Consider the following 26,674-nt stretch of genomic DNA (forward strand, 5'->3'; position numbering starts at 1 on the left):
GTTTCCCTACATTAACTCAAGGGCTCTTTTAAGAGCCACTTAAAAACTAAACCCCCAAAAAGTTTGGGGGGATTTATTTATTTTTTTTTTTTTTGGGGTGCGCGCAATTTTTTTAATTTAATGTACAAAGAGAGGTGAAGAAATGGAAGCATGAAAAGGGAGGATTGAGAAATACAAATATTTTTCACTTATTTTTTAAAAAAAACTTATTTTGAAAAAATAAATTTTTAGTATTTTGCAAGGGAACATAATTTCGTTTTTTAATTTTTCTTTCTAGTTCTGCAAAAAAAGAAAAAAAGTATTAATATTCAATCATACATTTCAAAAAGCATTACATGTTTTTACATATTTTACAAAGCAATTTTCTGTTTTCAGAATTTTTTAATTTTCACTTAAGATAGTGAAAACAATTGTATTCATCATTTAACAGCGGGCAAAAAAAAAACAATCTGAAAGATTGTTTATAGAAAGCTTAAAAACTATCCTCACTAAAATATACCTTGTTAGAAATATTACATATATATTACAAATACTTTTCTAGATGAATAAACATTTTCTAGATAAACCGTCTTTAAACCTTGTCACAAAAGCACACATGCCAAAATAATTTCTGTCAAAGGAGTCCACAATTGTTTTTATTACTTTTCCTTTAGGCCAAATAGTAATTTCAAAATCCTTTTTAAGTGATATCTTCAATTATAATCCTTTAAAATTACAAAAAATGCTTTCTTCAGATGCAGTTTTTAGTTTTCAAAATTTAGGTTTCAGAAAAATTAAGTAAGAATTGGGTAAATCATAAGGCAAACGTTGCTTGAAAATCAATTGGGAATCATAACACAGTGTTCAGCCTTTTTCACATTTAAGATAAACTGTGTAATGTCCAGAAGTTACAGTAGGTCCTTCATGAAAAATTATTGCAACTGTAACAAAAGTTTTTCCAGAAATTGATAATTGTTGTCCTATAAACTTCTTTATTAAAGTATCCAATTTTGAGCCATCAGCTCTACAACGTTGCATCATTAAAATTACATACTGACCATATTTCTGTAAAAATAACGTGGAAAACATGTCAGATTTACATTCAGAACATTCCATGTTGTGATTGGCATCTTTAACTAATTTACTAAAAGTCACTGATTTACTTTGTGGTAATGGTAAAAATATGAACCTTTCTGAATCAACATTACTACTGAATGTGTTCATACAGTTTTCACAGCAATGTTCCCATTTGTAAGAGACACCAAATAAGTTTTCTACTTCTACTCCTTCATCTTCAAGTACGCTCAGTATATATATTAAGAAATCCTGTGCATCTTGCTGGACATTTTCTTTAAACTGTGTAGATCCAGAACATACATATAAAAGATTTCTAACATCAGAAGCACTTTCTATTTTAGTTTTATCATTACTCAGCTTCTCATAAAGGAGACTCAGCAGAGAACACAATCTTTTTCCATGATTTACTATTATCTGTTCTTGCAACTTTTCAAGATAAAATACAACATTCAGCACTACATTTGCATAGCAGTTGACACCAGAGCTATTTTCAAAATGGCAACCAACAACCTCTTCAACACTGTCCTTTTTCTTTTTCCCTGCTATCACATCACTGTCCTTTTTTTTTGTGTTCTGTTCATCCACATTACAGATATTTTCAAATCTCCTTTTCCGAGAAACAACATGTTTTTCAATCACAGGATACTGACCTAAATGAGGAGCATAGGTTCTTCTTAATCTATTATACTCCTTTACACAGTTTGTATCAGCACTAACTTTTGAGTCATCAAAGTCTATCATAAATAAACCAGATAATGTTTTTACTCGTGACAGAGCAACATATGCCATACATTCTTTGAACACAGTAGAACCAATGTTTACAAAAGCACTATCTACAGTCAATCCTTGAGACTTGTGAATAGTTACAGCATATGCTAGAGAAAATGGAAACTGCTTTCTACGCACATACAAGTCTTTCACAAGCATGAAACGAACTGAACAACGACAAATGTCTTTAACTTCTTCTATCTGATCAAATTTTATTTTTAAACATTCAATTCCATCTTTTTTCTGGTAATTAATAAAACCCACAACTCTTCCCATAGCTCCATTCACTAAACCTTTTTCTACATCCAAATTTCTCCTTAAAATCACTCGACAATTCATGCAAACATATAGATTTTTTTCTAATCCAGCTGTTTTGGAAATGTTCTTCTCTAGTGAATCCAATTTATTTTTCAGTTTGCCTGTTAATGTAATAGTAATTCTTTCATGCTGAATTTTGTCCTCTGCTTCCATTTTCTTAATCTCTTCCTTTTCCAATTTCAAAAGTTCCTCATTGAATATTGAGCACTCACGTAGTGTTGGCATTAAGCAGATTACAGTATTTTTTTCAGCAATGTTCTTGTATATTTTCTCTGCAACTATTTCTTCATTTGGAAATAAACTATGTAGCATCCTACTCTGTAATGCTTTTTTGCCAACTTCTGTGAGTAGTCCAATTCTGATATCTTTCATAATACTTGCATATTCTTCATCGTTTGCTTGTCTCATATTGGTAGTGAGTTCTTTGTACTCAAAGAACGACCAAATATTCGCATTACCAATGCTTCCTAATGACTTCTTCGTATCTTCATGTGTGACAGTATTAAACACGGGTTGTCCTTTAACTGGAGTGAGCTGTAAAAGATCTCCAAAAACTATGACGTGTTTACCTCCAAATAACACGTCATAGTCTCTCTTAAGAATTTGTTGCATTCTTAAATGCACAAAGGCAAGCATTAAGTTTGATACCATGCTCACCTCATCAATAATGAGAACTTGCATCTTCTTCAACACTCTTGAAACTTCGAAGCATGCTTCTCCAGTTAGCTTGTGGTATTCTATTATGTTCTCATGCTCCACTGGTAACATTAGCAAGCGATGTAAGGTAATTCCTTTTATGTTATAGGCTGCTAACCCAGTTGGAGCAGTTACCACACAAGACAAATTTGAAGCTGTTTTTTGCTGTAGGTAGCTTCTGATGACTTTTATTAAGAAACTTTTACCAGTTCCAGCTTGTCCACTCACATACATCCTGATTGGTTCAAATGATGTGCATGAGCACTGTTTTTTTTCATGTAATAATCCATGATCAATTTTTTTGGTGACTTCTTCATAAATTTGTTTTTGTTCTTCATTTAGTTGTTGTTCCAGATTTAGTAAGTCTATTGAATCTTCCTGTGCTTGATTCATAGCTGTTTCTACTTCAGTCATGGCTACTGCAGCTTCATTTTCTACGATTGGTTGTCCTAGGGGATCTTGACTAAGTGTTCCAGAACTTTGGCTGTCTTGAGAACTGTCTCTAGCTACTTCAGCTGCAATTTTTGCTTCCTGTTCATTTTCTTCATTTAACATTTGGACATAAGTTGTGAAAGTACTGCATTCTATGCTGTCTTTGCTAGCATTAAAAGAATCTTCATAGTTTTGAAATTCTCCCAGTAGTTCGTCCTCTGAACGCCATGGTTTAAACAGCTGTAAAAGAGCCAAGTAGTAAAATTCCTTTTTGTCAGTAGTGTCGCAACTCAGCTTCCTGTGATTTATCAAACTTCCTTTTGTTTGCTTCACCAAACATCCTTCCTCACCAATGACTTTATATTTTCCATTGTTGATGTCTTCTGTGGCTTTCCGTGAAAAAATTTAGTTCTGCAGCACTTCATAAAGACACATGTTCTCAAGATGATGACTTCTTTTTGGGTAATATGTGTCCAACATGTTTGTTCTTAAAATGTCTGTACTTTCTGGGTCATTCTCGGCCAAAAATTCAGTTTCTCCAACAGATTTCAGTACCCGATTTCGCATTCCTGCAAGGCCTAAACTGACCCAAATTATTCTTCTGGATTTCGAGTAAAGACTTGTAGATGATAACCTATCTGAGCATTCGTAGGATCCAATTTCTCGATGCGATAACATCTTTAAACTGAAACTGTACAGCTTCTTACTGACAGTCTTCTCGTGAGAAATCTCTTCCCACATTTCCTTCAATTCTGTTTTCTCAGATTTAGTGATGTAAGATGTGACATACCGAGCAACAGCAATAGAATTTTCTGCCACATACTGAATATCCATGTTAGCATTCCACATGGTTAAAATGACTGGGTTGTAGTCATTTATAAATTTTGACTCTTCTTTTCTTCTTAGGTTGTATGTATTTTTGGGAGATTTTCTGGTTATAGTATGTCGCACAGCTGACATAAAACTGTTGACTCTTCCTTTTGAAAGAACAGGTCTAGGAAATCCAAATCGACACTTTGTGTAGAATTTATCGTTGGTCTTGTACTTCCGTCGACAGTATTTTCCACACCGATGACTTTGGAAACGTAAAACTTGCTCTTTTAACTTTTTCTCTTCTGTGCTTTTAGGTATAGCACATGTTGCATATTCTTTTTTTTTTTTTTAAATTCTTTTTATTTGCATTTTCACAACAAAACAAATACAATTCACTGCAGAGTGTATAGGACATAATATTGATGACACAGTTCCCCACCATCTCAATGTTTTCCGGAGGACCAAAAGGCGTCCACTCGTCAGTATTCGACAGTTGCCACATATCTCCTCCGCCGCAGCCCCCCCATACCCCCATTACCTCCCCTATCTCAAACAACAATTGCAGCGCCGCATGGTCCACCTGGCGCCCGTCTCCTTCCGCCCCACTGCGGTGCAGGTCGCTATTCTACAGTGCTGGGAGCGTTGTGTGTGCCAACCAATGTGTGAATGGCTCCCATATGTCCTTAGGTCGGGAACGTGCCGGCATGAGCTCCCAGTATAGAGTAAGTTGTGTCTGGCAATATACTACACTTTTAATCCATTCCCTAATAGTGGGTGATGTGGTAGTCCCCCAGTGTATCGCGACTTGTCTTTTAGCAAGCAAAAGGAGCATGGCTGGCAGTCTACGGTGTTTAGGCTGTACCATGTGCAAGATCCCCAGTAGTGCAGCCTGCGGGGTGCATGGAATCTGTAGTCCAGTGATCGTGCATACTATCGCCAGGGCCTTGGTCCAGAAGGAGGCAAGCGTGTGACACCCCCATGCCATATGCATGAAATCGGCGCCGCGTGCGGCACATTTCCAGCAATTATCCGTGTCTCTCAAGCCCATACGATGCAACCGGCTGGGGGTGCGATATGTCATGTGTATGTATTTGAAATGGATCAACCGGAGTCTATGGTTGGGGGACAACATCTCAAGCATTTTACAGCAGATATCCCGTCAGCGTCAGTGATGTCAACTCCCAGTTCAGTACTCCCCAGACCGCGCGCCGCCGGGGTCACCACTGGATGGTCACTTTGCATGCGGCCATATATGCGGGAAATCAATTTGTGTCCCGATTCTACCTTCAGTACATTCTCCAGCGCCAGCAAACTAGGCGGCGGCGCCGGAAATGTGGGAGATAGCTTCTGACAAGTATGCCGAAGCTGATAATAGAGCAGGGTGTCAATCATCGTCGGGCCTCTGTGTTGCACATTTGCTCCAGCGTAATAAAGCTATCGGCAGGAAAAATGTCCCCCGCTGTGTGAAGGCCGCGCGTCGTCGCGCGTTCTCCAGTTTTCATGTGTTGCAGCGGGGGCCACATGGGATTGCCGCGTAAAGGTACCGATGTAGTGAAGAGGAGGTCCAGCTTGGCCTGACGGCGCAAACCGTCCCATGCCCACTTAAGCGTGTGCACCGTATCAATTTCATTACACCGCCTCTTGTACTGTGTATACAGGGCAGTGTTGAGCGGTAACGGGGCCACCCTATCTGCCTCTATCACCACATGCGGCTGAAACGGCGTTGGATGTGCCCAATAGTGCAAGAATTGCGCCTGTGCGCTGTAAGCATACAGCGTAAAATCTGGTGCCGCCATACCTCCCTGTCTCTGTGGAAGAGTAAGGGTCTCCCTGTCCACCCTTGGCTGCTTCGCCCCCCATGCCAGCTCGATCATCAGTGAGCGCACTTGGTTCAGAAAGCGCTTAGTCAGGGGAATTGGAACATTAACAAATAAGTAGAGTAGCTTGGGCAGGATGACCATCTGAGCCACAGCTATCCTACCCGCCAGCGACAGGGGCAAATGTTTCCAGCGGCTGACCCTTTCCTCTATCCAATGCAGCGCCCGACCATAGTTCTCTACCCACAACGTTTGCATGTCTGTGCTGACCCATACCCCCAGGTAGCGTACCGGACCTGTCGCCCACTCCAGCGGGCAGTCTGGAGTGAAGCGGGGTGTCCCAGCCGTCAAAGGCAGAATTACCGATTTTTCCCAATTTATGGCCACTCCCGATAATAGGCCATACTGTATCAATTCACTCGTCATTGGGGAGAGGTTTTCCCGCGGGTCGGTTACATATAGTGTAATATCATCTGCATACATCGAGATAGTCAATGCCCTGGAGGAGAAACCGATGCCTCTGTCCGCATGGTGCTGTCTAATCCGGGCCGCCAAGGGCTCGGTGGCTATCGCAAACAGCAGGGGTGACAGGGGGCAACCTTGCCACGTGCCGCGTCTAATCGCAAAAGGCTCAGACACAAGCCCGTTCACCCGCACCCGGGCGGTGATGGTGGTATATAGCAGTCTAATATATCGGATAAATGCTTCACTTATCCCCATACGCTGTAGCAAGGGAAATAGAAACCCCCATTCCAGAGAATCGAATGCCTTCGTGGCGTCCAATAGCACCACCGCAGCCTTCACGTGAGGGGCTAAATAGTGCAGGACCCCAAAAAGGGTTCATAAGTTGTGGGATGTGGAGCGGCCTGGCACGAACCCCGACTGATCCGGGCGGATCATGAGTGGCAACACTGGCTGTAACTGCAGGGCAAGCATTTTAGCGAATATTTTTGCATCCGTGTTAATTAAGGACAGTGGCCGATATGAGTCGCACTTTTGGGCATTCTTATCAGGTTTTAGCAAGGCAATAATTAGGGCCTCTCGCATGGAGTCTGGGAGGACACCCGATTCAACTGCCTCAGCGTAGACAGCCAGCAGCCGGGGGGCCAGGATGTCAGCATACTCCTTGTAAAACTGCGCTGGCAGGCCATCGTGCCCCGGCGCCCTGCCCGCTGCCAATGACCCCAACGCTTCCTTGACATCGTCGAGAGTGAAGGGGCGATCGAAGTACCCTTTTTGATGCGCATTAAACCATATCAGTTGCACCGTGTCTAGGTAATCAGAGAGGTCTACCGAAGTGGGCACCCCCCGAGAGCGGTATAAATCTTTATAAAAAGACCAAAATGTGTCCAGGATCTCCGGAGGTGTGCACGCGAGGTCTCCACTCAATGTTTCGACTGAGGGAATGTATGAGGAGGCTCCCTGCGAGCGCAGCAAATGGGCAAGCGTTTTGCCCGAGCGATCCCCCTCTCCATACCGGCGCGCCGTTGCATGCTCATGTAAGAATTTAAGCTCCCTATCTGCCTCAGTTTGGTACTCCGTTAGTGTGGTGCGTGTTTCCGCCAGGGTTGTAGCCGAGGGGTCAGAGCAGTATTGTATTTCTAAAGCATGCAGGCGGTCCTCTAGCCGCTGAAGGGTATTTCTGATGTCCTTCAATACCCTTGCCTGCCCCGCTATGCAGTGGCCCCTTATCACCACCTTGAACGCATCCCAGAGGGTGCCCATGGACGCCACTGAGTTCGTGTTTAGTTCAAAATAGTCAAGTATGTGTTGGTGCACTTCCTCGCGGAATACCTGGTCCAACAAGGCCTGCGCCGGCAGCTGCCATGAGAAGGGTGTGATGTATGGTTTGGGGACCTGTAGCACTAGTTCAACAGGGGATAGGTCGGAAAGTGTACGCGCTCTGTGGTGAACCTCAGATGTCCATGCATGTATATGCGGAGTTATGAGCCAGAAGTCTAACCTGGACCATGCCTGTCTGTGTGGGGTGAAGCAGGTGCCCTCCCTCCCTTCGGGGTGTAATATCCGCCATGAGTCTAGCAGATTGTATTCCTCCATGAGGCCTCGAAGAAGGTCCGCCGCGCGTGGGTGATGCGTGCGTGCAGCCACCTCCCTGTCGTGTTCCAGCGATAGCACCGCATTGAAATCCCCTCCCCATATGTATTCCCCTTCTCCCAGTGATTGTGCTTTGAGCCATACGGTCTGGAAGAAACCAGGGTCATCCGTGTTAGGGCCATATGTGTTAATCAGTATAACCGGCTTATGAAACAGTTTCCCCAGCAAGATGAGATACCGCCCATCCGAGTCGGCCAGCACTTTAAATGTTTGCCAGGGCAGGCCCTTACGAATCAATATAGCCACCCCTCGAGAATAGCTGGAGCAGCCAGACTTGTGCACCTCACCCCACCTAGCATGTCGTAGTTTGTCCCCAGCATTCTGCAGCAGGTGGGTTTCCTGCAGGAGACATATGTCGATGTGATGCCTGGTCAGATGCGCGTGGGTCAGTCGGATCTTGCGGTGGTCGTTAAGACCGCGGATATTCCATGTCAGGCAGCGCAGCGCGGTCAGTGGCGCAGTTGGTGATGTGTCTGACGCAACTGTGAGTGCACCAGCGGTGTAAGAGCCGGGGCGAGCGACGAGATGCCTATCGTGGCAGGTCCTATACGCAATTGCAAGGCATGTGCGGCCAGGGTTAACACTATGTCATCAGGAATTCGGGCATTAAGATGCTGCAGTTCAACAATACATAACAATAACAATCCCCCCCCCTCCTCCCACTCCAACCCCCCAATTAGGTTGAGATACATGGACCCTCCCAAAATTAACCCAAAAACAGTACTTCTGTAACCTTAGCTCGGGAATCATCCCTGCGAGGGCGCGGGGTCGCCGGCACACTACCCCATCTACAATCGATAGGGTGGCCGAACAGTTTCTGCCGTCCAAAATCGTTAGCAGGTCAGACCCAGCAGGCGAAGACTCTCGTATTTCCCAAAGCAGCGATAGCGTCCGCCTCGGGGACCAAAGTGTGCCATGTCTCGTGGTGAGCTGGCCCCATCCCAAGCCCCACCCATCCCCCACCCACCTCAATGATCAGGATATGGGAATCAAGGAGAGTAGCATATACTTATCAGTAGAGTCTCAGGGCGCATCTCAGTAGTACAGGAGTGCATGGTCCTTAGAAATGTCTGGTCTTTTATTCCACGTCACTCAGCCGATCTATCGGTGATGATGCTCTATTGCCGCGCGGCTCTCCGTGTGATCGCTCCGTCTTTCTGGCGAATTTCAGCGCCTCTTTCGCCTCCGTGAATATCAGTGGTTTCCCCTTGTGTTGAATCTTCAGCTTGGCAGGATATAGCATGGCGTATCTAGTTCCCACTTTTTGGAAGATCTTTTTGGCCGGTATGAACTTGCGCCGTGCCGCCTGCACGGCCTGTGTAAAGTCAGGGTAGAGGGAAACGGCCATGTTTTGGAAAGTAAGCTCGCCTTTTTCTCGGGAGATCCGCAGTATGGTGTCCCGGTCTCGGTAGTTAAGCACGCGGGCAAGGATCGGTCGTGGCGGCGCCCCCGGCACCGGGCGCGGACCTAATGTTCGGTGCGCACGCTCGATCAGGAACATACCCGACAGCTCTGCCCCAAACAGGTCGCGGAACATTCCCTCAACGAACTGCTCCATGTTGCCAATGTTCGTGGACTCAGCAATCCCAATAATACGTATGTTGTTTCTACGGGAGCGGGCTTCCAAATCCTTGTTGCGCCCACGTATTACCTCCAGGACCTTGTCCATGCGGAGCAGTTGTTCCCGAGTGTCGCTGTGGCTTTCTTCACAATCCGCGATCCGCGCTTCCACCGCCGTGAGTCTCTCTCCGTGTTGATCGACTGTGCGCGAAATGCCTTCCATTCGCTGTGCCATAGAGTCTAATTTGTTGTCTATCTCCCGCAAGCATCCCTTGAGTTCACGAAACATACTTTTTATATCATCATCGGGCGGGGGTTCCATCTGCGTCTCAGGGACCACGGTCTGCGACGCCGGGTCCACTTCAGCAGTTCGGGTAGACTTCCTTTCGAAATGCAGCCGCGGCTGCTTAGCGTCTGGCTTCCCCATCTGCCTTCAGGGGTAAGAATTCAGGAGGGGCCCAGTGGGGGAGGGGGGAGCCCCGACAGGCAGCCACAGGCGCTGGTATCCGGCCACACAGGGAGCCCCCCCGGGCACACAACTGTCACCCAGTTCGATCACCCCCTGCAGCAGTGTCAGCCCGGCAGGACTCCAACGCACCAAAGCCACCCGTTGTATGAGCCGCTCCACTCAGAACGTATGTACATGGGCCATAAGGGATGGAATCAGCCACCCCAGATCCGTCCCGTCTTCGCCCTCGGCCAGCGCACGTCGTGTAGGTTGGGTACCTCAAAGGCCAGACAGCCAGGCCTCCCAGATTTGCACCAAGCAGGGAGCCCCCACCATCGCGGGCGTCCTCAGCAGTGTTCCGCGCACCGGCGGGTGCGCCAGCCGAAGCAGGTATCGCGGGCGCCTCCTCACCACACAGGCTCCTCCAGCGCGTCCCGCAGGCCCGCCCCACGTGACTTCGCCCGCAAGGGGCAGTGGGCTTACCGCCGCTCCGGTGTCATGTAGCGGCGCCCAGGCCGCCCAGGATTCGTCCGCCGCACCTCCACAGGTCTTTGCGGCAGTGCCGCCCTGCGCGCTGGACTAGAGGCCCATGACCAGGGGCTTGCGTAATGGCGACGGCCGTCAGGCATGAAGTGGGCGGGTCGCCGGTGTGTCGTAGGGCCACTTCTCTGGGAGTTCGCCGCCGATTTTAGCCGCGAAAGCCGCCACCGGGTCCTATGGATCTCCAGCACCTCCCGCCACAGCTCTGTCCGCCCAGATCAGGAGGCAAGCACGGATGGGCCGTCGGATAGTGCGTTCGGCCGGCAGAGCCCCGTTACACGGCGGCCATCTTGCGGCTCGGCTCGGCCACGCCCCCATGTTGCATATTCTTCAATGAAAGATAACACTGCTTCATCAGCATCTGTTCCAAATTTTGGGGCATCCTTGATCCACAACAGCATATGAATATGAGGAGCACCTCTTGCTTGGTACTCTTTTCTCCAAACCACTACTTCTCCAAGAGGTGGATTTTTTTTATTGCAGATGAAGGACATCATAGCCTCAAATCTATGATTGAAATATCTGCAAACATTAACCGGATCCAATGAGCACAGTTCTCCTGCTGTCTTGTATTCAATGTTTTTAATGTTTGAATTTGCCTCTCGTAGAAAATCCAATAAATCATCCCAAGCGTACTCAGCACAGCTTAGGGTTACAAACCATGTATGAGTTCCTAAATTCCGTAACATGCATTTTAATTCTCCATGGCGTCGGTACCAATATTCATTTGTCCCACGCTGACAAGCCATCAGATTGATCAGTTGTGTTTCCAAATGATCATCTCAGTGCTGCACTTTCTCCATAAAATCCTTAGCAGACACATTTTGTAGATGTACTCCACTTTTTAAAATGTGATTTACTGCATAAGATAATGCAGACAAGTCGCTTTCAAATAAAAGATGAAACAAATAATGAATACTTTGACGAAATCTTGAATCTTCAGCATATAGTCTTGTAGTCCGATACTCAGAAGCTGGAATCTGTTCTGGGCGTTCATCGTATCGTCCACCTTTTCCTGTAGGAAACAGCTGAGGAAAACATCGAGCTTCCAAGCTCTTCTCCCATACACTCACGGGAGTTCCTTTTTCTTTCTTCATCTGAAACAGATCAATAGTATCTCCCATAACTTCTTTTGAATGAAGAGGATGTATGCTAAAATGTTCATAAATTTCTTCTTCTTTTGACTTGTCCACTTTTTCAATTTGTCCACTTGGTGTTTCTGTGTCTTCTTGTAAATCTTCTTCTTCTTCATCTATATAAATTGATTCATACCATTTATTATTCCTTTTCAAATATAAATTTGCTCTTTGTACTTTCCGTACATCTACCAGCTCCTGCCAAATCTTCTTATTCTTTGTAGGTACACCATTAACTAGAATAACTAATGGTTCAGTGTCCAAAGTATCTGCATCAATAGTTTCCATATTTTTTTTCAAATCCAAGGGCAAATACACCACTCTTCCTTTTAAACCTCTCAGTAAATCTGACGGAGGTAATTTACCAGTTTTGGGCTCCATACGTACTATGGTATGGAACGGATGAACACATTGAATGAGTATAGACTCATATGTATTTAAATCAGAAAGTTCGGCAGGAATAGCATCCAATTCTAAATTATTATGTACAGCTCTGGTCGGCATTCTATTTTCTTCTAACTTATTATAACAGTATTTACAAATACGCTGATCTTCACCCAATTCAAAACAATTTTCCAGAAATATATATGTTGCAAAATCCTTCCACTTATAATTATCTTCATTTTCACTTTTTTTATACAGATCAACATTCCTTGTTTGAATTTTATAATGGCTTCTGCGGCAACAAATACAAGTAATATTTGGTCTTTCATTAGAGATGATAGTAAATTTTGTCATTTCATCCTCAAAATTTTTAGTAATAATGAGTTCTACATTCTGTTCCTCATTTTCCTCATTAACTTTGTCCTTTTCTGCACTTTCTTGTTCTGGACCGAAGTAACAAAACTGAATCTCATCGGTAACCTTCACTACATCTGATATAGATCCACGGAACAGAGCATTATTTAACTCATTTAACTTTACTGCTGGACTTTTAGCAAAATACAATGCTCTCACAAACTTTCTCATTTCAGTATGATGAACAGCCAGCATCCTAAAATGATGAAAAACACTTTTACACACTTTTCTAGATAGACAAGCCAGAGAATGTCCTTGCAAACCAGTATTCTTTCTCACTCTGCATGGATCTAGTGTTTGAAGCACCTTCATCTTCTGTTTTACACTCTTTTTACTATATTCTCTTAGAAAGTCACGTAATTTATCAATAGATTCCTGACGCACAGTACAAATACTACTACAGTTCCAAGTGTACACTGGGGCTTTTGGACGTCTCCCCTTAGCCTCAGCAGCCATTACTTCTTCCTCATTTCTTGGGACCATTTTCTCTTTTTCCATCACACAACCATCCTTAACTTCATATGCTCTACCATTGGTGTCAACTGCATGCAACAAACTATTAATTTGAAGATAACTCTCTTCATTAAAAAATGGTTCAGTACTTGAACTGTGCTTCCATTCTCCCAAGAACACTTTACAAAAGTTACTTTTTTTCGCTTCTCTTTTCCTTTTGCTTTGTGACTTCATTGCATTGACTAATTTATCTAATCTACGCATCCTATTCAAAATTAGAATAAAAAGTTTTCTTTTTATTTCCAAAGCCTTATTTACAATATTTTCTAGAAAAAAAATTTTCTTAATAAATTTGGATTTTTTCTTATATTTTTTCACATTTTAGAAAATTTAACATCACTCTTCTCTGAAACATTTTTCGACTAATGTTTTTAAAATCTAATTTTCGTGTTAAATCAGTTTTACATACTTCGGATTGTACATTAGCTTTTGTTTTTTGCTGTTGACTCTGTTGTTGCTTTGTACATAAAACACTGTTTGTTTTACATTTATTTTTGCCATTTTCTTTTTTTTTGAAGATATTTTTAAAGAAAACTTTAGTTTTCTTACCAGTAGAGTTTTTCTTTTTTCCATCACAAGCTTCTCCTCCTATTTTTTTTTACCAGTTTTGTCCAGATATACTTGTTGTTGCTTTTCTTTCCTCTTTCTTGTCCTTAAAGGCATTTTTTTATTTTTTCACTGTTGCTCAGCAATACCTGCAAGAAACTTAAAAAAAAATATTTTTTGAAATTATAATTCATTAAAATATTTTTTAAGCTTTTCATTAATTTCAAATGTTTTACCATTTGCCTCTCATTTGTGATTTACTGATTTGTGCAGAGTGCTAACCACCACAGTTGAAAAAAAACAAGCTGCCCCTTTCCTGCAAGTGCAAGTCTTTCAGAACAACTGCAACACACTTTAAATCTCTGCCCACAATTCCTGTGCGCACACAGCCTCATGGTGTGATTCTAGGCAGAAAACAATATTTGATTGGCAATTTAAATGCACATTTACTACTGTGGTAGAGCAAGTGATAATTGCTGTTACAGCCGGACACATTTTCCTTATAGTTTACAGAGACAGAAAAGAGCACATTTCCTAACAGCTACTTCATACCATGAGCATCTGCAACCTGGGTGAGTGATTAGACTAGAGCAAAGAAAAAGAGGCCTTGCTCAGTGCACGCCAGTAGGTAATATATATATATATATATTATCTACTGGCGGTCGCCAGTAGATAGTTATAGTTAGGACCGAGTTCCCATAGGAAATCTGAAAATTCTATTTTGAATAACTTTGGCGCCGGTGGACTTATCTTCGTGAAATTTGCAAAACTAATGGGGCGCTCCGCTCAGCTCCTACCCTGAAAGTCTCGGGGTGATTCGTCAAGCGGGGGCTGAGAAAAAAGGGGGGTCCCAAAACACGTTTTCCCCATGCATTTTCCCATAGGACCTTTAGTCGAAGGTACAGCCCGAACGGCTGAACAGAATTACTTGAAATTTGGCAAAGAGGTAGTCCTCAGGTCAGGCATGTGCCTTTTGCTTAAATGGTGTAAATCCGTTGAGTAGTTCCTGAGAAAATCAAAAGTAAAATCACATATATATCTGGGCAGAGCCTAACCACACATCTCATCGTGAGATCTGATTGGCTGTCAGCACTTTATCCAAGAAGTGTTGGCAGCCATCTTGGGACCAATATACACGATAGCACCTCATTAAAAAGCATTGCAGTTAATAGAAGGTTTTAAGACTTTAGTTACATTATAAATCATTTGTTGATGGTACCATACTCATTTTAGGAATTGTGGTGTGTTCTAAGGTGATTTTACCATGTGAAAAAGCCTTCTGCTGTGATATCATGAATCATGTTTGAGAGAAAACTATTTTCTCATGCTTTTCCCACAGAGGTTTGGAAGGTGATCTATAAGCTAACTGAGAGCATATTTTCTGTAAATTCACATGATCTTTCTCAGTCATGTGGAGAATGAAGTCTGACATTCTCAGTAAAACATGTACATCCAACAAGGGCAGAGACTGTCAGTTGATTCCTTTGTGTTCTACTGCAGCTTCCCAGAGTGTTCTAAAGAACAACTAGAGCGCTAACAGTCCTACTTATGACAAACGTATGGCACACCTGAAGCCATCTTGGTTGGAATAAAGTGGTAATTCTTAAAGCATTTAATTTAAAAAGGAACAAAATGAGGGGGTTCATTTTGCCATAGAAAGTATGATTAGTGCTGCAGAAAGAAAAATTAGGGCACATTTTGAGTGACTTCTCAAATCCTCTTCTATTTCATTAAAAAATTCTGACATGCAGACTGAAACATGCACTTTCAATACCAGCAGCAGACTACCCTGGTGAGCAGTAGCTTTACTACAGTGATCTAATAAGCAACTAGAGTGCTAACATTCTGAATTTATGGCAAATTTGTGACACATCTGAATGCCTTCTTGATGGAATCAAAGTAAAAAACTGAAAGTATTTCCTACTGAGGAGACTGTAGTAAATGAGGAAATTAGGAAACATCATAACAAATAAGTCTCCCAAAATGGCCACCAGAGACAAAAGAGCCCAAATGTAGCCCAAATATCACCCAGATGTAGCCCAAGTATAGCCCAATGACAGAATGTCCCAGAGTGTTCTAACGAACAACTAGAGCGCTAACAGTCTTACTTATGACAAAAGTATGGCACACCTGAAGCCATCTTGATTGGAATAAAGTGGTAACACTTAAAACATTTAATTTACAAAGGAACAGAATGAGGGGGTTCATTTTGCCATAGAAATTATGATTAGTGCTGAAGAAAGAAAAATTAGGGCACATTTTGAGTGACTTCTCAAATCCTCTTCTATTTCATTAAAAAATTCTGATATGCAGACTGAAACATGCACTTTTAATACCAGCAGCAGACTTCCGTGGTGAGCAGTAGCTTTACTACAGTGATCTAATGAGCAACTAGAGTACTAACATTCAGAATTTATGGCAAATGTGTGATATATCTGAATACCTTCTTGATGGAATCAAAGTAAAAAACTGAAAGCATTTCCTACTGAGGAGACTGCAGTAAATGAGGAAATTAGGAAACTTCATAACAAATAAATCTACCAAGATGGCCACCAGACACAAAAGAGCCTAAATGCAGCACTAATATCACCCAGATGCAGCCCACATGTAGCCCAATGACAGAAGTGTGCAAAACACTTATTTTTTGTGTATTTGCAGTTTTATATAGTGCAGACTTGTCAGGTATTGGAATGCTTTACATGAGCATTGGTTACATCACCCAAGATCAAATTCATTTTGATTGTAGACATGGGGAGATTAAGTGATTTGACCGCAATCACAGAATGTTGAGCTGAAGCAGAAACTCGATCCTGGTTCCCCAGTTGCAAAGACTGCAGCTCTGGAAGTAACACCACATCCTCTCGCCAAGGTGTAACATTTAATCAAGTGGTCAACTGGATAAAAAAACATAAAGATTACAAATAATTTAAAAGTTCTTTGTCGCTATTTGAAAACTCAGAAAATATGTCCTCATTTTAGTTTTTTAGAGCACTAACCATAATTTTGATGCAAATAAGACCCTCTCATATATGTAATTTCTAAAGGAAATACTCTAGGTATTACAGTTTTGATTACGTAAAAGATGACGTCAGGCGTTCCACACTTTTGTAATAAATATAGAATGTTAGCAATCTAGTTGTTCATTGGGATACTGTGGAGAGGCCAGGGGCACGGACTCTGAAAATTGAAGGCAGGTAGGAGAGTGCAGAGGCAACAATTTGACCACACTGGGCAGGCAGGAAGGGCAGTGGCAGCACAACAGACTATGGAGGGCAGTGGAAAGGGGGGCAGGGGCAACAAACCAACAATACAGGACTGGCAAGAGAGGCTGTGGCAATATAATAGACCATTGTGGGCAGAAGGAAGAGGCAGTGGTAGTACAACCATACATGCCAACAGACCTGTTTCAGCCAGGAAACTTCCAATGTTTTTAAGCTCAAATGGGCTTTATTTGATCTGTCTCCTGTCTACAATCTCCTCTTTTTCAATGTAACTCAAAGGGGAAAATCAATACCTCATTTATTTTTCAAAATCTCCCTCTTACCAAGTTCAAAATGTTCGCAAGTATGGTACATTGAATCATGGTAGGCAGGAGGAATTGGGGTAGGGACATGGACTCAGATGACAGAGGACAGGAGGGACATGGAGAGGTGCACCAAACTGACCCTACAGGGCAGGCATCAGGGTTTGCAGCAGCACAATACACCACACAGCGCATGTGGGATGGGAGTGCAGCACAACAATCCATAGAAAGCAATAGGGAGGGGACAGGACCATGCACATGGACAACAGAGAACAGATGGGAAAGAGGCAATGGTAGCTAGCTGTCCATAATGGACAGACAGGAGAGAAAGCTGCAGCATAACAGACCATAAAGGGCAGGAGGGACGGATCAGGGGCATTTCAATGGAACAGACAAGCCAGGAGGGAGGGAATAGGGGGTCTGCACATGGAAACAGAGGGCTGGGGGCAAGGTGGTAGGGCAGGAGCAGCAAGATGACCATGGAGGTCAGGCAGGATGGGCACTAGAAACAAGACACACCATGGAGAGCAACAATGAGACTATGGTGGCATACACACAGACCATGGAGGGAAGGTGGGAGGGGGTCAGGGGCAGCTAGCTGACCACACAGGGAAGGTGGGAGGGGCCATGGCAGCACAGAAGACCATGCATGGCAAGCGGGAGGGTTAGTGGCAGCACAATGGCTATGATGGGCAAGAAGGAGGGTGCAGGGGCATGCACAAAGGACCATGGAGGATAGAAGGGAGGGTCAGGACCTGGGCACAGACAAGAGAGTTCAGGGGAAGGGGCCTCACAACAGACCGCGCGGGGCAGGCAGGAGGAGCAGTTGCAGCACAACAGATCAGGGAGGGCAGAAGGGTGTGGCAGTAAAATGGACCATGGAGGACAGGAGGAAGGGGATAGGGGCATGGCATGTGGACAGGCAGGGTGGAGGTGGCAGGGACAGGTTACAGTCATCTGACAATGCTAGGCAGGTGGGAGGGGAGTGGCAGCTCAACAGAACACTCAGAGTAGATAGGAGTGGCAGGTCCATGGAACATAGTGGGCAAAAAGGATGGAGCAGGGGCATGCACAAAGACATCGGAGGGCAGGGGGAAGGAGAATAGGGGCAGCAAGCTAAGCACAGAGGCTAAGCAGGAGGTCAATGATGGGCCATAGAATTGGGCAATGGATGGCAGGAGGAGTGGACTGGTACATCATGCTAAATGGAGGGCAGTGGCAGCACATGAGACCATGCATGGCAGGAGGGAGGAGGCTAGTCCATGGATTCAGACAACAGAGGATAGGGAGGAGGTGGATGGGGCAGCAAGCTAACTGTTCAGAGAAGGTGGGTATTAGGAACTTTATTGTTTTTAAAATGTGTGTCTGTGCGAACTACTTAAAATGTGAACAAGTATGCAGCATAATCTCACTTTTATTCAGGAAGAAGAGGACGTTTGTGACTGTGACTCCGGGCTCACTTGGCAGAAACACCCCCTGACCCTCCACCCCCATCGCAAAATGTAATGCCCGTGAAAAGGGTAGGTGGACGCAGTTTTATATAGAACATAGTCCTGAGAGCACGATTGAAAATGAAAACTAGATGTAGTATATGGTATAAACTATGCACCAAAAAGTGTGATATAAGATGAACCGGGGCGTGAAATATAATATGCAATACATTGTGCGCAATGACAGATTCATTGGAGAGCATGAGATAGCACAGGCACTAGCGCGTGCTATGCGATATGCGCCTTGGAGTGTAATATGCACAGGGCAGTGTTGTGTAACATAACTAGTCTCTAAAGTTGTAATATAAAATATGTGCTGGGGAGTGTAACGTTGCATATGCACTGTGACAAAGATATGGATCCCAGATGGTAATATGTATGGCATAGCGCTGTGAGTTATAACATACACATCGAGGAAGGCACGTTAGATGGGGCAATATAACCCGTGCGAAGGCAAGTGTGGCATGACATATTCACGGGGTGGTGTTACAGTGCACATGGGCTAGAGAGTGTCATAGCATACACACTAGCTGGTAGAATACAACACAGAGGTGTGAGGCAATCGGCGGGCACTGGTGGGTGTAACACAGCATTGGGCTCAGCCAGGAGCAGGCTGTGACTCTCAAGTGAGGTCCGTCTCCTTTCCAGAGAGTAAAATAAAAAGTATTACACATCCGGCGGTGGATGTGTTTTTTATTAACCGTGAGGGGGGTTTCTTGCATAGTTTGGTCGAATTTTTGTCGAATCCCCTTTGAATGGCTTGGTGTGCGTGTATATTAAATGTGCCCGTCAATAGCTACCCATATTTGTATAAATAAACGACAAGGGTGTCTACTTGGAGAGTACCCACCGGTGGGGGCACCGGGATTAGGCACGGTAGGGCGTCAGACACGTCAGAGCTTCACTAGCGGTGTAAATACATTCCATGTGGATTAATTCTATGCATAGTCACCTTTTAATGAATATCACGCATATCTTCATGGTGATAGGTACATACGGTTTGTCCAGCATGTCCTAGGTGTTTCTATAAATATATATATTTTTAAAATAATAAAAAACAAAGTCCGGCCCCGGGGGATGGGGTCCCCGGAGCCATAAGTGGCCTGAGGAGGGGGGCAACGCAGCCCCCTCCTAAAGAATTTAAATTAAAAAAAGGCCATGACCCGGGGGTTGGGGTCCCCGGGCCGATAAAGGCCTTGGGAGGGCCACATTTATTTTTTTAAACAAAATAAATTAGGGTGCAGGCCCTGGGGGATGGGCCCACAGGACCAGTAAATTAGAAAAAGAAGGGGGGCCACACAGCGCTACTTCTTAAAAAAATAAAATAAATAAAAGACCGGCATCGCGCTGGAGGCCACGCCCCCTCCTTGCAGCACTCTGCAAACGCGCCCCCTGGCCAGTTGTAAGTTGGGGAACTAATTCCCCTTCAATACTGAGGGTCCCTGAGGGCCAACTAGCCCAACAGGTATCTCCAGTGTGCGCCAGGGAGCTGCGTTGCAGACAGGTGTTCTGAGGCCACACCCCTTTTTACACCTCTATGCAACGCAGCTCTGTGGCGCTTACTGGAGGTACCTAGTGGGCTAGTTTGACCCTAGAGACCCTTAGGATTCAAGGGGACTTAATCTCTCAACTTAGAACGGCCACAGGGCGCGTTTACACAGTGGTGAAGGGAGGGGACGGGGCCTGAGGTGATGTGTGCAAACACGCCCTGTGGCGTGTTTTAAGTTGGGGAAATAATTCCCTTTCAATCCTGAGGGACCCTGGGGGCAAACTAGCCCACCAGGTGCTTCCAGTAAGTGCCACTGCTCTGCGTTGCAGAGAGGTGGTGCAGGCCGTGCCCCTTTTTACACCTCTCTGCAATGGCGCTTACTGGATGTACCTAGTGGGCTATTTTGCCCCTAGGGATCCTCAAGATTCAAGGGAACTTAATCTCCCAACTTAAAAAACGGCCACAGGGCATGTTTACACAGTGGGGAAGGAAGGGGACAGGGCCTGAAGTGACGTGTGCAAACACGCCCTATGGCGCGTTTTAAGTTGGGGAAATAATTCCCCTTCAATCCTGAGGGCCCCTGGGGTTAACTAGCCCACCAGGTGCTTCCAGTAAGCGCCACTGAGCTGCGTTGCAGAGAGGTGGTCTAGGCCGTGCCACTTTTTACACCTCTCTTCAACGCAGCTCTGTGGCGCATACTGGAGGTACCTAGTGGGCTAGTTGGACCCTAGGGACCCTCAGGATTCAAATTAACTTAATCTCCCAACTAAAAACGGCCACAGGGCGTGTTTACACAGTGGTGAAGGGAGGGGACGGGGCCTGAGTTAACGTGTGCAAACAAGCCCTGTGGCGCATTTTAAGTTGGGGAAATAATTCCCCTTCAATCCTGAGGGCCCCTGGGGGCTAACTAGCCCACCAGGTGCTTCCAGTAAGCGCCACTGAGCTGCGTTGCAGAGAGGTGGTCCAGGCCGTGCCACTTTTTACACCTCTCTGCAACGCAGCTCTGTGGCGCATACTGGAGGTACCTAGTGGGCTAGTTGGACCCTAGGGACCCTCAGCATTCAAATGAACTTAATCTCCCAACTAAAAACGGCCACAGGGCTTGTTTACACAGTGGTGAAGGGAGGGGACGGGGTCTGAGTTAACGTGTGCAAACAAGCCCTGTGGCGCGTTTTAAGTTGGGAAAATAATTCCCCTTCAATCCTGAGGGACCCTGGGGGCCAACTAGTCCACCAGGTGCTTCCAGTAAGCACCACTCCGCTGCGTTGCAGAGAGGTGGTCTAGGCCGTGCCCCTTTTTACATCTCTCTGCAACGCAGCTCTGTGGCGCTTACTGGAGGTACCTAGTGGTCTAGTTGGACCCTAGGGACCCTCAGGATTCAAGGGGACTTAATCTCCCAACTTAAAACGGCCACAGGGCGTGTTTACACAGTGGGGATGTGAGGGGACGGGGCCTGAGGTGACGTGTGCAAACACACCCTGTGGCGCGTTTTAAGAGGTAGTTTTAATCCCCTGCCCTTTTATATACTAGGGGCTTACAGATGAGGTCATGCTGATCACAGGGGGAACCCATCGCATAGTGTTCCCTAGTGTAAGTAGGTGTTTTCACTGTATTCTGAGTGTCTTTTAACATAGCACTGGCTCTAGGACTGGTTAGTCAGACTCAGTTACCACCAGTATCCGTCTGAAAAAGTTGAGGGTACAGGATGATTTTGCAACAAGGCTTCTTTCTGCTCTTCTGTTTGTTCTTACTGCACGTTATCCTTCTTCCTGCACTTTTCTTCGTCTTTGAGGACTTCTGTTGCTTCTTTCTGCATTTCTTTTTTTTCTTTCTGTGCGTTTTTTCTTCTTTCTTCACATGTCCTATCTCTGTAGGCATAGTTAGAAATTAGCAGTTAAAAAACCTTTGAAATTCACTGAAAAAACCATAGGTTTCAGGCACTTTATAGTTAGGAATTAGCATTTAAAAAAACCTTAGAAATTCACTGAAAAAACCATAGGTTTCAGGGGCGTTATAGTTAGCTGGACTTTTCACTCGTACAAAACCATTGAAATTCTCCCGTTATAGTTAGTTCAGCTAACTATAACTCGCGCGCCCGAAATGCACTGCTGATGACGTCACATATTACATCACTCATGACATGGTCAGTGACATCACTCATGAGATCACTGATGACATCTCAAATGACATCACTAATGACATCACTGATGACATCATCCCTGTGATAGAGTGGCAGACCTCCTCTTCCCCTAATATAACCTTTGATACACACATTCAAAAATAGAAACTACAATGTTCAAATCAATGGACATACCAATACCAGTTACAACAACCTATTCAGTAATTCTAACATCCACATACACATCCACTCATTCACCAACAGTCCTATACAGTCACTCATACATGTACTCACTCATCATATGTACTCACACACCTATACATCCTGTTACACAACGCCACTCATCCATAGAGTTACTCACACACATAGTCACTCATGCTAATAAAGAATCAAACATCCATTTACTTGCATATACAGTTATACACACACCACCACACTTACTTCTACAGAAACTTACACATACTTAGTCTTTTAAACAATCACTTATAGAAACACATACTTATTCATACAGGAACTCTTTCAATCTCTCACTCTCACATATACTCACTTATAAACACCAATAGTCACATATACTAGTTTAAAACATATGTAGTTACTCATAAAGACACTATTGAGACAGTCTATCACGCACTAACACACCCATGCACACACTCATCCACCCATACAGTTCTGCACACATGCTGTCTTCAACACATACAAACAGTGAGTCACTCATTCATGCACCTATGCACTACGTAATACCCCCCACCGAACCATACAGACACTCAGACACTCATACTGATACTAAAAAAAACAACTAATAACCTATATAGACACTGATGTAGCTACTCACCAACCCATGCAGCCACTTATGCACAAAGTGAGAGACTGATACAGATATTTACACATTTAAACATTACTCACTAAGCCATGTATTCACTAAGATACACTTAATCAGTCAGTTATACAATCAATTTTCAAAAACAAATCATCCATTTAGACACTTATATACCCATTTATTCTTCCATCGACCTTGAGATATACATATATAAAACATATGTAATTTTCAGAAAAACACACATTCTCTTCACTTTGATAGCTTTATTTCGGTCGATGACCATAAAAGCACAGATAAAATATTTACATAGACATAAAAAACATAAATAATTCAGCATTAAGATAAAACGTTATTAAACACAGTTATCAAAGTAGCACAATGAACAATTCTAGTTCCATTCTAAAATATACAATGCACATATTCAATCACAGATATGAAGGTTAAGAGGGACCCAACGCCTTTAGAATACGATTACGCGTATGCCAAACATTGGTAAGAAATTTTGATAAGGCGAAGACAGTTGGGCCAGAGACATCAGATTTTAAAATCCTATACATTGGTGCATATTCCCTGCAGCCCATATTCCTTATCAGCGGGAGGAGCCAATATTTTCGTGCTGCCTTGTAGGCTGGGCAGAAGAAAGCCACATGCAAATCAGTTTCCTCCGTAGTATCACAAGCCGGACACTGCTTTGTAGTGGGGGCCGATGGCCAGGTACTTGTAAAAGACCGGAAGGGGAGTGTGCCGTATCTCCATTGGAGAAACAGCTTCCGGGCCAATAGCGGGGAGATGGGGTCCAATACCTTCTCAAACCTGTAAACATCCTTACTTTGAAAAAACACGGAAGTTAAGGACGCTTCTTCCTGGGTGGCTTGCGCCCTGGCTAATTTGAATTCATGATAAACATTTGCCAGGGACTTTTTGGAAATATTTAGTGCAGCTATCGCTGGCTCAGTCCATAAGTCGGGTAGCCCTATTTCCATGCAAGTGGCTTGGATGTATTTGACCCAAGGGATATTTAGCACTTTTGGGTGATTCAGAAGTTCGAGTAGTTCCGCCCTATATTCTACAAGATCGTTACTACTCCACAGCCTGCGCCAGAATGCTAGAGGTCTCAGATTTATTTCGTCAACTAACGGGCGTAGGCCCAAATCAAGCCTCAGAGGGAGGAGCGGGGTGCTGGGCGGAAGTGCGGCTATCTGTCTTATAAATTTGTTTCCCGTTAGAGACAGACTCCGACAAGGCATATAGCCCCATAATTCCGCCCCATACATTATCATTCCCCTAGCCTGGGCCTTATATATCTGAATTAATGCCCCCAATGGTCGATATGATGAACCAGTCATCATCCGGGCGATACCCCCAGTGGTTTGAGTAAGTTTGAGGTTAGCCCTATTCTGGTGGGGTCCCCAAGTCATGGTTTCGTTGAGTGTCACACCCAGGTATTCAAAGGTGGCCACTCTCTCGAGCCGTACAGCTCCCAATTGCGGATTTGGCCGCAATTTTTGCCTCGGGTTCACAACCATGAATTTGGTTTTTGCCGCATTAATTTCCAGCCCCCTATCAATACAGAAGGTCACGAAGGAGTCAAGAATCCTCTGTATACCCATAGGGGTTTTGGATAGCAGCAGGGTGTCGTCCGCAAACATGATTGCGGGCACCCTGCTGCCATTCAACTTTGGGGCATCAGTATATTCGGTGGCATTCAGATGGGCGATTACCCCGTTGACGAAGAGGCAAAACAGGGTCGGTGCCAGCACACAGCCCTCTCTCACCCCCCCGGCCAACGGGGAATCTATCGGTCAGTTCCCCCGACCTCCCGCACCTCACTCGGGCATAATTATTGTGATGCAGCCTCTGCAAGATCAATAGGATGTCCTGGGGAACACCCATCTCTGCCAGGACGCTCCAAAGTTTCCCCCTGGGCACCAGATCGAAGGCGGCCCGTAAGTCCACAAAAATTGTGTACAGACTACCGCCCTCGAGTTTTGCTGCCCTCCAAAAGATCAGGTTCAATCTAAAAACCTGGTCCACTGTGGAAACCCCCTTCCTAAATCCTGCCTGATAGGGACTAAGGGCACCCACCTCCTCCATCCAGTCCTGGAGCCTATTCAGCAACACCCTGCCAAAGAGTTTCTGTGCCACGTCTATTAAACTGATCGGCCTGTAGTTGGCTGGGAGGAGCGGCGAGCCCTTTTTGAAGATAGGGACCACCTCTGCCCCCAGCCAAGTACTAGGGATTTCCATGCCACCAAGAACTCCATTGAAAAGGGCGGTAAGGTAAGGGGCCCAAACAGTGGGCTCCTGTTTAAACATATCCCCTGGTAATCCATCCAGTCCCGGCGCCTTTCCAGAAGCCAGTCCTGAGATGGCTACTGTCACCTCACCCAACGTTATTGGCTCCCCTTCGTAGTCCGGCCAGACCACCTCATCAGCAACAGGAGATTCTCCCGGCTCCAGACTGTATAAGGTCTGGAAGTGGGCCTGCCACACCCCCGGGGCTATATTGGGCTCTAGTGCCGATTGTAAGTTCCCCGACCCCCCACTCACAATCCTCCAAAACAGACGTTGGTTTTGGATCGCTAGGGCCTTAGTGAGTTCCTCCCACTGGTTTTCCTCCCATTCTGCCTTTGCATGGGCAATAAGTTTCTTATAGGCTCGCCTGGTTTGTTTAAGGCTATCCCCCCCTAGACCCTTCTTGATTAGTCTAAGGAGTTCTGTTTTTGCCCTTCTGCAAGCTCGATTGTACCATGATGTTTTGCCACGTCCCCCCCCTTTTGCTTTTCGTGGACCGCAAGTAAAATGAGGTACCGCAGCTTTTATGAGGTCCTCATGGGCCTTGGACAGTTTACCCTGGGAGTCTTTATTGTTTACCTCGGTATCAAAGCACCCCACAGTTTCCAAGATGGGAGTTATCCCAGCATAGAACAGGGGGAGTTTATTCTTGTTAGTGACCAGGTGCTCCCACCTAATCCTTCTCCTGTTATTATCAAGGAGAAGCGCAGGGTTATTCCCTTCCGCATTACTCGCAAGAGCTTGGGGGCCAGGATGAACAAGGTCAAGCTCAAGTGCGTTATGGTCACTATCGGTCCGCTCCGTCACCCTGAAATCCTGGATTGTCGGCCACTTCACTATTTGAACAAGGACATAATCCAAACGGGTCTCTCTTCCCAGTCTATTGTAGGTGGTTTTACTGGGTATGTGGGATTTCATTCGCCCGTTACAAGCTCTGATTCCGAACTTCAGGGTGAGGGCTGTAATTTGTAGTGCTAGTGGGGTCCATGCCTTCGGAGGAGGAGCTTCCACTGAAGGTACTGCCCATCTGACCTCTTCATCCAATGATAGCCCGTCCAGAAGGCCAGGGAGTGGCTCAAAATGGGAATTAAAATCCCCTCCCACTACATAATATGAGTCACTCATTAGGTCAGATATAAAGTTGGAAAGTTCATCTATGGTTGGTGATTCCCTTGCAATTCCCATTGGCCTAGAGTATATGTTAATAAACAAAAGTTTAACTTGGTTGGGCCATAGTAATGAAATCGCAAGGATATCTTCAGAATTAGTCGGCAACCGCGTTGCCACACAACCCAGATGAGATGCGACCCAAGTCGTAAGCCCTCCTGACGGACGGCCTTTGCCTTCCCACCTTGCTGGAGTGAAGAATGACATATAACCTTGGT

Source organism: Triturus cristatus, chromosome 12, assembly GCF_964204655.1.
Source record: "Triturus cristatus chromosome 12, aTriCri1.1, whole genome shotgun sequence".
Taxonomy (NCBI): domain Eukaryota; kingdom Metazoa; phylum Chordata; class Amphibia; order Caudata; family Salamandridae; genus Triturus; species Triturus cristatus.